Raw genomic sequence first — 12,440 nt, forward strand, 5'->3', positions numbered from 1 at the left:
TAAGAGAATTCAGATTATTCGATTTGGTAACTTTAATATTTTTGGCAATTACTCTGTTTTACAGATAAGGAACGCGATATGAAATAGAGAATCGAGAGAGATTTGTTTTTTTTTAACGGTAATTTAAAGTTTCCTTCTTCTCGTGTGGCATATCTATTTTTGTTCCAATGAAAGAAATTTTTTGATAAATGCTGTGGAAGTTTAGTTTGTATTTGATCATGAACATCAAATTTTGAAGTATGTTAATTTTATAGACATTTAATGCTTTTAAGTGTTTTAATAGTAGCTCAGCATGTGAGAATTTATATTTATTATAAACGATTCTTGCAGCATGCTTTTGATTTCGATAAAGTGTTACTAATTTTGATTTAAGAGTATCCATTTATGATTACCCATGCAACATTAGTCAGGGCTTTCAAGAGCGTCAATGGCTCCCGGGTAAAAAATTGAGAACGGCGCCCTTATTACAAACCAAGAAATTACAAAGTTTAAAGTTTTGTGAATGCAGCAATTATTTATTTCTGATACAGCATACTGTATTTCCTATTTACCTTCTGGATTGAGAAAATTGCTTTACTATTAATTCTCTGGATTAAGAAGTGGTTCATTAATCAAAACTGACATATGAATCAAAACATTAGTTTAAATACTAATAAACAAAATATCAGTCAACAAAATCTTCAAGTAAGCTTAATAAGGCGCTTAAAACTGAATTAATGACATTAATCAATGACATCAATCACCTTTTTAGCCAAATCTTCAATCGAAATAATCAAATATCAGTAACGCGATCCCGGTCCATGGTTAAACGGAGAGAGATTTTTACAACTTTCAGTTTACTAAGTTCACCCTTACTAAGTAATCGTTCATCCGTAGGCAACTGAATGAGGAATTGTGTTGAAAATCTGGAGTATGACGCAAATGTGTGGAAAATGGCGTTTAAGACGTTCTTTTTAAAGATTTGATTGAGTAGCTGCATTTGATTTCCTTGCATGAAAATTGTTATACAGACATTGTTAAAACGGCGAACTTCTTCAATAAGATTCTCTTTGTTCACATCTCTCGCAATACAAATTCAAAAGATGAATAAATAAGTGAGCAGTGAGCATCTAAGTCTCTTGCTTAGCTTAGATGCTCACTGGTCAGATCCTTTTCGCATGTCGGTACGAGAGCTCTATCTTATCATAGAAAGTCTATGCAGAGAAATTCCTGCCACTTCAGTAGAGAAAAAAATGATAATCATTTTTTAAGTGAGCAGTGAGCAACTAAGTCTCTTGCTTAGCTTAGATGCTCACTGGTCAGATCCTTTTGTCAAGTCGGTACGAAAGCTCTATCTTGTCATAGAAAGTCTATGCCGAGAAATTCCTGCCGCTTCAGTAGAGATCTTCCATTGGGCAAGACTTTCACAAAAAATACGTACTAAGATTGCGAAAGTTTTGAATATCTATATCTAGCCTTCAAGTCACATTAGTGATAAGCTTTGCTATATCAACTTCTTTCTTCATTTTGAAAGCTTTAACACACAACAATCGTTCTTTGATTTGTCAGCAATTAGTTTCTCTTTCATAGTGGAGAAAACAAACAGAAAAGATTATTTGTTCAGTGTGAGATATATTGGGGGTACCATCGACTATGATTGTGAAGTAAATACCATCCTGGATTTCTTCGACAGTTGTACTTCGGTTGACACCACCTAATTTCTGACGAAATCATTTTGAGACGACAATAAGAATATAAGGGCACTCATTTTAGAGTCTTCTTGTTGATGGCGTCTTACATTGTTCAAGTGGGATGCAATGATGGGGTTGTGGCGACCAATAAGCTCCATACCAGCCAGAAATTTTCCATTTTCTTTCCCATTCACATATGTTGTTTCACCTGAAAACATTGTTGTATATAGTTATTATAATTAAATTATTACAATAATTAAGTAAATATGTAGATATAAAAATATACTTAATTATATAAATAATTAAAATTGATATTGAGAAAATTTTATAATGAGTTAACTAAAAAAGCTAAACTCCAAGAAGCCAAGAAAAGAGTTACATCCAAAATTTTACGAAGACTTGTCCTCAATTTAGCTGTTTCAGAATCTATTCACTACTGGAGCTCTGAATATATACGACTGGAGCTGGTAAGAAGAATGTATGCTTCTTTCCAATCCATGTAGAACTTTTGGTGGATTAGGCTAGATTGATGATGCTTCACACGATCTATGAGCCATTCCTTCCGCCATTAATTCCTGGTTCCTCCGTTCCAACAAAGAAGGGACAATTACCCGCTTTAAAATACTGCTTTCGTGCAGTAAGCAGTATTTTAAAATAGTTTTTAAAAAAATTACATCTCGATCTTTTTGACTTAAAATAACCGGCCGCAAAGAGGAATTAACATTGGTTATTACCAAATCAGATTAAACATTGCACTCTTTACTGTTAGATGAAGTTCCTCCTTCTGACTCTGATGAGTTACTTTGAAATTCATTTAGCTCAGCTTCAGAGGAATTGATTGAGGCTCCTACTGATCCACATATTGAGTGCAGAAAGATGTAAATACTCAAATATTTGAGTATTTACATCTAGTGTTTTCTGTGTTTAATGATAATTTATTAGATTTAAACCAACTGTTTAGTTTTTCAAGTTCAATGTTTGTAGTTTCAAAAAGTTTTATAACAGATTTGGACATATAAAATAAATTAGTATCATCTGCAATCATGATGACATCCAATTTACAATTAACAATTTGTAAATTGGATGTCATCATGATTGCACATAATCAACAATTTGTAAAAAAGTCCTCTTTAAAAAAATAAAAAAGGTCCTTAAGAAAAAAGTAAGGGGGCACGTGCCCCCCCCCCCCGGTCTTGTCGGCTCTAAATGTATGTTAAAAACGAGAAGAGCGCGTAAATGGAACCTTGGGGAACACCACATTTTATTTTGAGTAACTTTGAGTAATTTTGTTTTTGAGCAATTATGGATTGTTGTCTGTTAGCAAGAAACTTTTAAACCAGTTTAAGACGACACTTTTTTTTCCATCTTTTTAAGGAGGATTAAATGATCTACAGTGTCGAATGCTTTAGATAAGTCAACAAAGATTACAAATACAAACTTTTTAAAAGAATCATTTATGTTATTTACAAGATATAAAATTGCCTGTTCAGTTGAGTGTTGCTTATGGAAACCGAATTGTTGCTTAAATAAGATTTTGTTATTTGTTAGATATTTATATAATTTATCATAAATTACTCGCTCTAAAAGTTTTAGTACATAGCTCTAATATTTTTACATCAAGTTATAAAAGAAAACTTTTTCAGGCCGAAAAGTTATTTAAAAAAAAAGATTGGAGCAGAATTTAAAAGTTTTGAAATGTCGCTCCCTAGAAAATAATATAATAAATTCCTGAAAATTTGAATTAGTTTGCGCTTTTGCTTCGCAAGATGTTTACAATAATATAATGTTTCGCAAAATTCGAAAACGGAGAAAATCGCAAAAGAAGATTAAATTTTGTTGTCATTCCTATATAATTTTTTTTAGTTTGTTAATTTATTGAAAAATTAAAAAATAAGTTGGAATAAAATTGTTTTATATTATTAATCTACAATAATTTGCCTATTAAATGAATTAAATATCAAAAACTAACATTTAAAAAAAATATATGGTGGCGTACCACCTTAATACTTTTATGTTTCAAAAACGGGGACGTTAATTTTTGGTGAAGAGTTAAAATTCGATTTAAAAGCCCGAATTTCTCTTTCAATTAAATGTGTTTTTAAAATACCAAGTCGTCTTTCAGTTAAATTCGGGGTACACATATGGCCAAAAATTCGTCTTTTAGTTAAATTTGGTGTACGCATTAAATTCGTCTTCCAATTAAATTCGGGTCTTGAAAAATCGACTTCGTCGGTCCTTTTTACGACCTTCTTTCAGAAACCTTGTTGTGTTTGTCAAAGTACTTTTGCTACGAAGACAAGTTTGCCTAGCCGTTAAACGGGGTTTGCTTGGGGCTCATACCTTGATTGGTGCGCCCTATCCGTATGGCTATTTCAAATGTGAAATGGAAAAATCAAAAACGAAACAGTTGTTTCTCATTTTTTTATAGCTTACAAAATCACTTTAAAACAAAAATATTTATCCGTAACCTTCTTAAAAAGGTGCTTTTACATTAAATTTTTACCACTGAATTTTTGTATCGCCTAATAAAGTTCTGATCGCGTAGAGTTGTCGTAAAGATGGTAAAGAGTAAAGATCGCGTAAAGATATCGTAAAGAATGGACATTTTAGTGTTTAATTTATTTATGTGCATTATCACAAAAAATATAGAATATTGTTGTTATCAAACATATTAATAATAAATGCGCGTTTAAAAAGTAAATTATTTATATACTTTAATAGGTCATATAAGTTATATATAAGTTCAAATCATATATAGTTGAATAGGTCATAGTTAGTCGTGGGTTTTATAAGAATTATTACTAATTACAATAATGGCGCTGAATAGCTTAGTTTACGTATTACTAAGGAGTTGATAATTAACCAAGAATTGGAGACTCTAATAAAACTGTTGTTGACCTATTTTTATAAATAATTTTGCTGCTTATTGTTTCTTAGAGATAACTTTATTTTTATTTCTAAAGCTGAAGTAAAGTAGTATTAATTTTATTTTGTTATTATTGAATATACTGTTACAACTGTTTTATTTTTTACTTGTTTATTAAGTCATATTACTCCTTATTTTATAGAGGAATTTAAAACTTGTTCATTCTAGTATCGTTGTTATTGTTAGTTTTACTATATTCTTACATTATACTTTAGTAATGCTAATATAATAATTTTTTTTATTATAAAATATTAGACACAGTAGAATCATCAAATATCTTATTTGAATCATTTGTTTGTTCAACTTTACTTTATTAAGCACATTAAGCTAAATTAGTAAACTCTAAATTATAAAAAATTTAAGATGAACTAAATTTAAATTGTCTTAAAATACATGCAATATATTGCATGTGAGCATTTATGATGTTCAATAACTTGAATGACATTAAGTGATAATTGAATTCAACAACTTGAATGACACAGAAAATGACAGTGTTTGTCTTTTTAAGGTAATGACTGTCTTTGAGGGTTTCAATTATGAGAATCTAAATTCATGAATCTTTGATAAATAGTTTTTAGAATATTTCCAAATTTTATCATTAAAATATTTCTTTGATATTAGAAATATTTTAATGAATGGAAATGCCAAGAAGCAAGCATGTTTTTCGGCCAACTTTTGAAGCATGTCAATATTTCTTAAAAGCAGTATATAAATGTGGTTGTAGACCACACACATGTTAGCAAGTTTTATGTCTTATGACAAAACAAGTCAATGGCTATCTTTCCAGCTCAACTTGCTCAGAACCTGCTCAAGATGTCATAGTTTCTTAAAAAATTTTAGGATTGTGGTTATCATAAGAATAAGCTTGTTAGATAGAGAAGAGTCACTCTGTCTCTAAACAGAGAATTTCAAGAGTCTTTCAAGAAAACATTACCTCTACTCATTCAAACTTTAGAATGCGGTCTGATCCTGTTCTCCTGATCTTAATCATTATTCTTAGTACATCAAACTTTTTGACTTTAAGGTCTTGCTTATGGTTTTATTATAAATGTTTATTCTGACAAACAAATCATACAATTGTTGTCAATGGCAAAAAAAATCCTCTAAAAAGTTATAAGCAATCAAACTTGACCAAGTTTTTCATACAAATTGTGATGGTTTCCCTTGATTTAGGTCTTTTGCATGGTTGTTTACATCACTGTTTGACATTCCAATCTAGTTTTGATCAGTTAAGCCAGCTCCATGTTTAAAAAAAAATAAAACACAAAATCAGTTTAAAATTTTCTAAAATAAGTGCCAATCGAAGGTTAAATTATCATGAATTTACTGTTCACAATAAGTTAACCTTCAATTGGTAAAAAAATTTTCATGGCTTTTGTTTAATCTATTTGACAAAAACCATGAAAAGCATCTTTTTTCAGATATAATCAGAAATATTTTACTTAGGAAAAACATACTAGTTTATGCTATTACAAAACCTATACTGGCGACTTGAGATTGGCTCACATAATTGAGGTGGCGTTAATAGAGAATTGGGTGGTTTTTGGAAAATGAAAGTAATTTTCAGTGATAAAACAAATTTAAAGTAATTAATAAAAAAAGCGATGCTTATATTAAAAGATTTTGGTAGTTATTGATTCATCATACAGAGGTTGCAAGGCGGAGGTGTAGTGTTAGTATTTGTGGCTGGTTTTTTTTAACAGAGCAGGTGTGTGAATCATTTATATAGGCTGCATATAATATATATATATATATATATATATATATATATATATATATATATATATATATATATATATATATACATATATATATATTTATATACATATATATATATATATATATTTATATATATATTTATATATATATATATATATATATATATATATATATATATATATATATATATATATATATATATATATATATATAATATGACAACTACAAGTTTGTATTACTGCTTTTCTTCTTTTTTTTATTTTTAAATATGAAGAAAAAAGTAGTTTTTTTTATTACATTTTGCATTAAACTATATTTAAGATAAAACTTTAGAAAATATAGTTAAAAGGAGTCCTAATATTTCTAAAAGATATGGAGGGGACCTTTCATTTTAAAATATATTTATGTTCTATTTGTTTTTAGCATAAATTTTCAGAAATGACAAATTGTTTGGCTTTGGATGAGAGTGCTCATTGTGAACATGCGTTTGGTTGGTATGTGTCCAACTATCACAAGTCTTCAGATAAACTTTTGTTTATTCATGTACAGCAAGTTCCATATGTTCCATTGGTTGGACTTGAAGATATGGAAGGATTTATGAATGTTACACAACTTTTGATGCAAGAAAGTTCAGAAAAAACAAATAAGTTAATATTTAAGTACAAGCAAAAATGTGAAGAAAAGGGTATTGAATGTGAGTTTGTTATTGATGATGGGAGCTCTCCAGGCGAATCCATATGCAGAATCGCTAAAGAAAAGAATGTGCAAACAATTATTATGGGTCAGAGGGGGTTGAGTGCCATGGGAAGATTGTTTCTTGGAAGCACAAGTGATTATGTACTTCATCACACACACATTCCAGTCATTGTTGTGCCACCTGCAGTCCACGAGGATCAAAAAAATGATTAGACTAAGAATATGAACAATGAATAGCAAACTGAAAATGTAATATTTCTTTTTGATATTATCTTATTTATTGCGTTAGATTTCGGTGCGATATTTTTCAAATTCAAAAGAATTTATTGCGTTTGATTTAGTGAGACATTCGTCAAGTTAAAATAATTATAAAAAATAATTGAAAATATTTTACTTCCCTTTTTAAAAACACCAAATTAAAATTAAAAAACATTTTAATCAAGAAAACTGTTGTGAGTGTTGTTTCAAGGGTTGATTTTGTAAATCAAAATCTTCATAACTAAGTGTTATTTAAAGGGTTGCTTTTGCAAATTAATACAAAAAATTAATACAGCAAGTTTAGGTCACTTTGTGTGGCCTTAAATTTCTCAAAAAATGATAATAATTGTGTGAAATTGAAAGGGTGGAGTGAAACACTCTTCTTACTCATTGTAGTTAATGTGCTTTTCAAGAAAAGCACCTTAACTTTTAAACCAGCCGTTGTGTAATGGTTAGAGTTATGGATTCAAAACTGGAAGTTGGTGATTTAAAGCGGTTCGACCATATATGCAACATTGATAAGATAGGAGGCGTGAACTTCTTGGTTAAATGCTATTCCGTCTTGCCCTGTGATGTGACTGAAAAGAATTCTTGCAGCAGCTAAATAACTGGAAAATAAAAAATGCGGTCCAATCGGTTATTAGTTTAAACAATCAAGATATTTCCGTAATCCGTATATTTGGTCTGAAAGATTTGCGATTAGATTGTTTAAGAGGGATATACCAAAAAGCTTAATATGGACTACCAGCAATGTTTCAAGATTTATTTAAAATGTAATAAACCTATTAAGATTTTATGTTATTTGCGATATATTATGGAATTCTAACGTTAGCTTTTCTACTCGAGGAATATTCTACAGTATTTACAATTCTATTGTAAAAACAGAATATTCCTCAAGGAAATAGAAGAAAAGTATCTACTATCAATTTTTTTGATTGCTTTTACTTTTCAAGTAACTTGGAGTGAAAAAACATGTTTTTAGCAGATTTATAAACACTTAGTAAATATTCTATAATGAACTATAATCATGTCTGAATTAATGACGTTTTTTAATTTTATTTATAACAATTTGAAGCAAACTTACAGAGCAAAATTCTGGAAAAATTTAAAAAGAGATTTTATAAAAGTCTTAAATTCGGTATAAGCAAAAAATAAAACTTGAAGAGTTTTTTTTAAAACACAAGTTAAAGAAGTTGTATTAAAGAAATTTAAAACTTAAATTATAGGTTGTCAAAAATAAGATTTTTATAAAAACTTTTACAAAAAAAAGTTTTACAAATTTGTTTGACCTACGTTGAGTAGCCTCGCAACCTATGAAAATAGATAAGCTTTGGTTTGAAAATAACTAAAAAGGTTTTATTTATCTTTATATTTGAGACCAAGATAGATATATTTATGTATATCTACCTTGGTCTCAAAAAAACAGAACTTTTGACAAATTTTCAAGTTTACAATCCTTTTTTTTTAAAACGTGAAAAAGAAATTATTGCTACAAAATGTCATAAAAAATGGCCATGCTAAATTTTGTTCAAACATATATGTATATATATATTTATATATATATATATATATATATATATATATATATATATATATATATATATTATATGAAATTTAAGTAATCGGTTTCTCTCTAAAACTATTTACAGTTGCTGAAGTCTTTACAAAGGTTCTGGTTCTCTTTAGATCCATATTGATACGCTTTCGCATATCATTATGGATGATATGAAAAAAAATAATCAGTTGCAAATGAGAAAACTTGGGTTATAGTGGTGACGAACCACACAATCTAAAACAAAAATTCTGCCAACTATTTTTATTATAGAAAATAAAAACCCAGTCAACGTATCAAAATAAAGCAAACACGTTTAAGAAATTAAAAGAATAAAATATAACTGTAACAAACATTACATAAATATATATGTATATTGCATAAAAAAGAGCAGATTAAAGTAAACATGAGCAGGTGGGTAAATGCTTGCACACGGAAAAAACTTTATTTTAATTACCTGTGTAAATTATACGACAAATGACAAATTTAAAAACGGGAGCAAAAATTTTTATAAAAACAAAATTTGATTGGACAAGTCGTGTATATTTAATTAAATAATACTCTCCAGTATTGTTAAGTTAAATACTTTTTTTAATATGTTCTTATGAAAATGTTTTAGACAAGTTGATTACTTAAGGAAACTTGAACAAAATATAAAATGAAAAAACAACAAACAAAAAAAACAACACCAAACACCGACAAAAAATTAGCAACTTTCTTTTCTACCAATAAAAATTGTTTTAATTAATGAAAGGAAAACTTAAAAAAAAAGTTATTTACAAAAACATGTTTAAAAGTTGAGGAAAAAATGAAAATACTACTATACTTTTCATTTTTCTCTTGCGGTGAGTTCAACTACTGTTGCTTTTTTTTTTTAATTTTGCACGTTTGTTTTTACATTTGACATAAGCTTCATACAATATATATTTTTTTAAATTATAGTGCTTACTTTGAAATGTTCGTATCAGATTTTTTTATTTAAAGCAACAGTGGATGAATGCCATCCTGAACTACAGGATTCGTGTGCCACAATAAATATAGGCGCAGTCTTGAGTGGACTATCTGTCAAAATTGTATATAAGGCATGCGCAAAAATTTCAATGTGTGGAGAAATATGCAATCAAACTATAGCACAAGCATCGGGATTTCTTTCAGGAATAAAGATTGCGTCATGTGACGTAAGATATTTGACTCAAAAATATATTTATTTACATATTGCAGCATTTTTTTAGTTTTATAAAAGTCTGGATGTTTATGAAATGTAATTTAAAAGCTGCGTTTACGTGATCGATTGCTTACATGGCTGATTGCTTAATTTGGTTGATTGCTTATTTGGTTTATTACTAAATTGTTTGTTTGCTTACTTAATTGATTGCTAGTATGGTTTGTTTACTCTTATTGTTTAATAACTCGAAAATATTTTTGGTTTTAGGCAAAATGCACAAGAGGCGATTTTAGCAACAGTGCCAGATCATTTGAAAAAAAAATTTCAATAATTCCTCTTGTAATTTTGGCGGTGTTTACTCAATTTATTTGTTTATAAAATTTTGAATAAAAACTCAAGTTTTTATATGAATATTATTATATGAATATTATAAATATTTAAAATTTAAAGTAAAACAATAAAAAGTTAAAAAATTACTTCTCTTATGACTATAACTTAAGTTTTTACTTTTATTTAAATCTAATTTATTTACTTTTATTTTTAATAATACTTATTTTATCTTTATCAATATTTAATTTAAAATGTATTTTATTTAATTTAATAATATTTTCGTAGAGAGCTTATTAGTTATTTTAACGAATGGTAACCAAAAGCCCTTTTGAAAAAGTTATTGAGTGAATGTAAAAAGAATCTTTCGGAACTTAATGTTGACAAAATAATAAACACCGTGGATCTGATCAAGATTTTTTTTTTGCAATGAATTTTCAAAAAACATTAAGTATATATATATATAAAAATTCAATTTAAATAGTTAAGAAAAGCAGCATTTTTTATTAAGCAACCGTCTCTTGCACCACGAAAAAAAAAATAATGATAATATAAAAAAGGTTTCTGAAGATAAAAAAAGGATTTTGAAGATAAAACGTGAAACACTTGAAAAAAGTCTCAAGCTTAAACAATTTAAAAATTAAAACTGTAAAACTCTATTTATGATCTAATTTATTGTTTTTACTTAAATTTTGTGAAAAGTAAACTAAAAAAAAAAAACAGCGGTTGCAACTTTTTTAAAAAAAAATGTTCTTATGATAGTAATAAGGAATTTGCATCTGCTTGTAGCTTATTGAAAATGTAATTGTTTGTAGCTTATTGAAAATTGTTGAAAAAATAGCGAAGGATAAACAACCAGAAAAACTAAGGTTTTTTTTTTTAATTATAATTGGCAATTCTAAAATAAATAATTTATGTGAGATTGCAAATGTTTGTTGTATTGGAGCCTAAATATGGTTTTTCCACTCAATAGCGTCACACAGCATAATCAAATAGCATAAGTAGGCAAATTAGGAATTTAATCATTAACTACGAGATGAAAAATGCATTAAAAGAAAAGTTTTCGCTTTGTTTGTGTTTAAAACAAAATTGTTATACTTTTTTTCATTCTATTTTTCTTTGTATTCAAATTTTTTTCCAAAATTTCAAAAAACTGGTTTATTTGTTGTTGAGTATTAAACAACAGATGTAATTAAAAATAATCAACAAATTTTACTAACAACTAAATGTCTTTTATGACCTCACAAATATTTTTATGATCTCACAAATATTATGTCCTCACAAGTATTTTTATGACCTCACAAATATTTTTATGACCTCACAAGTATTTTTATGACCTCACAAATATTATTATGTTCTTACAAGTATTTTTATGGCCTCACGAATATTTTTATGACCTCACAAATACTTTTGAAACTTCACAAATATTTTTATGACCTCACAAATACTTTTGAGACTTCACAAATATTTTTATGACCTCTCCTTAAATTATTGTTGAAAGTATATTAGTAAGAAAGATGCTGTCTAAGTGATCTACTGTAAATAGGGTATGTTGGAATAATTTCGATCAGTTTTTAAAGTCAGTCACTTTGAATTAAATTATATTTAAATAAAAAGTATGAAGAAATATCATAATGTAAAAACAGATCTATGTTTTGCTGCTTCATAACATAAAAAAATAAATTTGTTTGATGACATCTTTGTGTGATTAAAGATTTTTTGGTGCATCTAATTAAAAAAACTATTTTTTAAACTTACTAATTTAAAACCTAAATTTTAAATAATAAACGAATAATTTTTAAAATATGGTCTAATAGAGTTTTTTATTTGGTAATGTTTTTATTATGTTTGTAAAATAAAGAAGTTATTTCAAAAAACCTTAAAAAGCTAAAATATATAACTTAAGTCGCTCAATAAACAAATAAAAATGATAATCAATTATGTAGGCCAACAACTGAAAATTTATTGGGTTAAGTGACAAGAAGTAAACAATAAGTGTTTATTTCAACTATCTTGGTCAGTAATTAATAAAACAATAATCTACAATATTACTTTCTCTTTAAATTCTTTTTTATTTCTATAAATGAACGTTATTTATCTCTTTTAATATAATAAAATTAATCTCTT

The 12,440-nt window shown here is 27.5% G+C and overlaps 1 long non-coding RNA gene across 1 annotated transcript; it reads left to right on the forward strand.

The window, feature by feature from the left end:
• The first annotated feature begins 9,444 nt into the window (after positions 1-9,444).
• LOC124818787 (uncharacterized) lies at positions 9,445-10,630 on the forward strand. The gene is made up of 3 exons (XR_010637911.1): positions 9,445-9,666; positions 9,764-9,999; positions 10,254-10,630. It is a non-coding gene; the product is annotated as an uncharacterized LOC124818787 (long non-coding RNA).
• Positions 10,631-12,440: the final 1,810 nt, after the last annotated feature.

The sequence above is a fragment of the Hydra vulgaris genome, chromosome 04 (genome assembly GCF_038396675.1).
Source record: "Hydra vulgaris chromosome 04, alternate assembly HydraT2T_AEP".
NCBI classification, from domain to species: Eukaryota; Metazoa; Cnidaria; class Hydrozoa; order Anthoathecata; family Hydridae; genus Hydra; species Hydra vulgaris.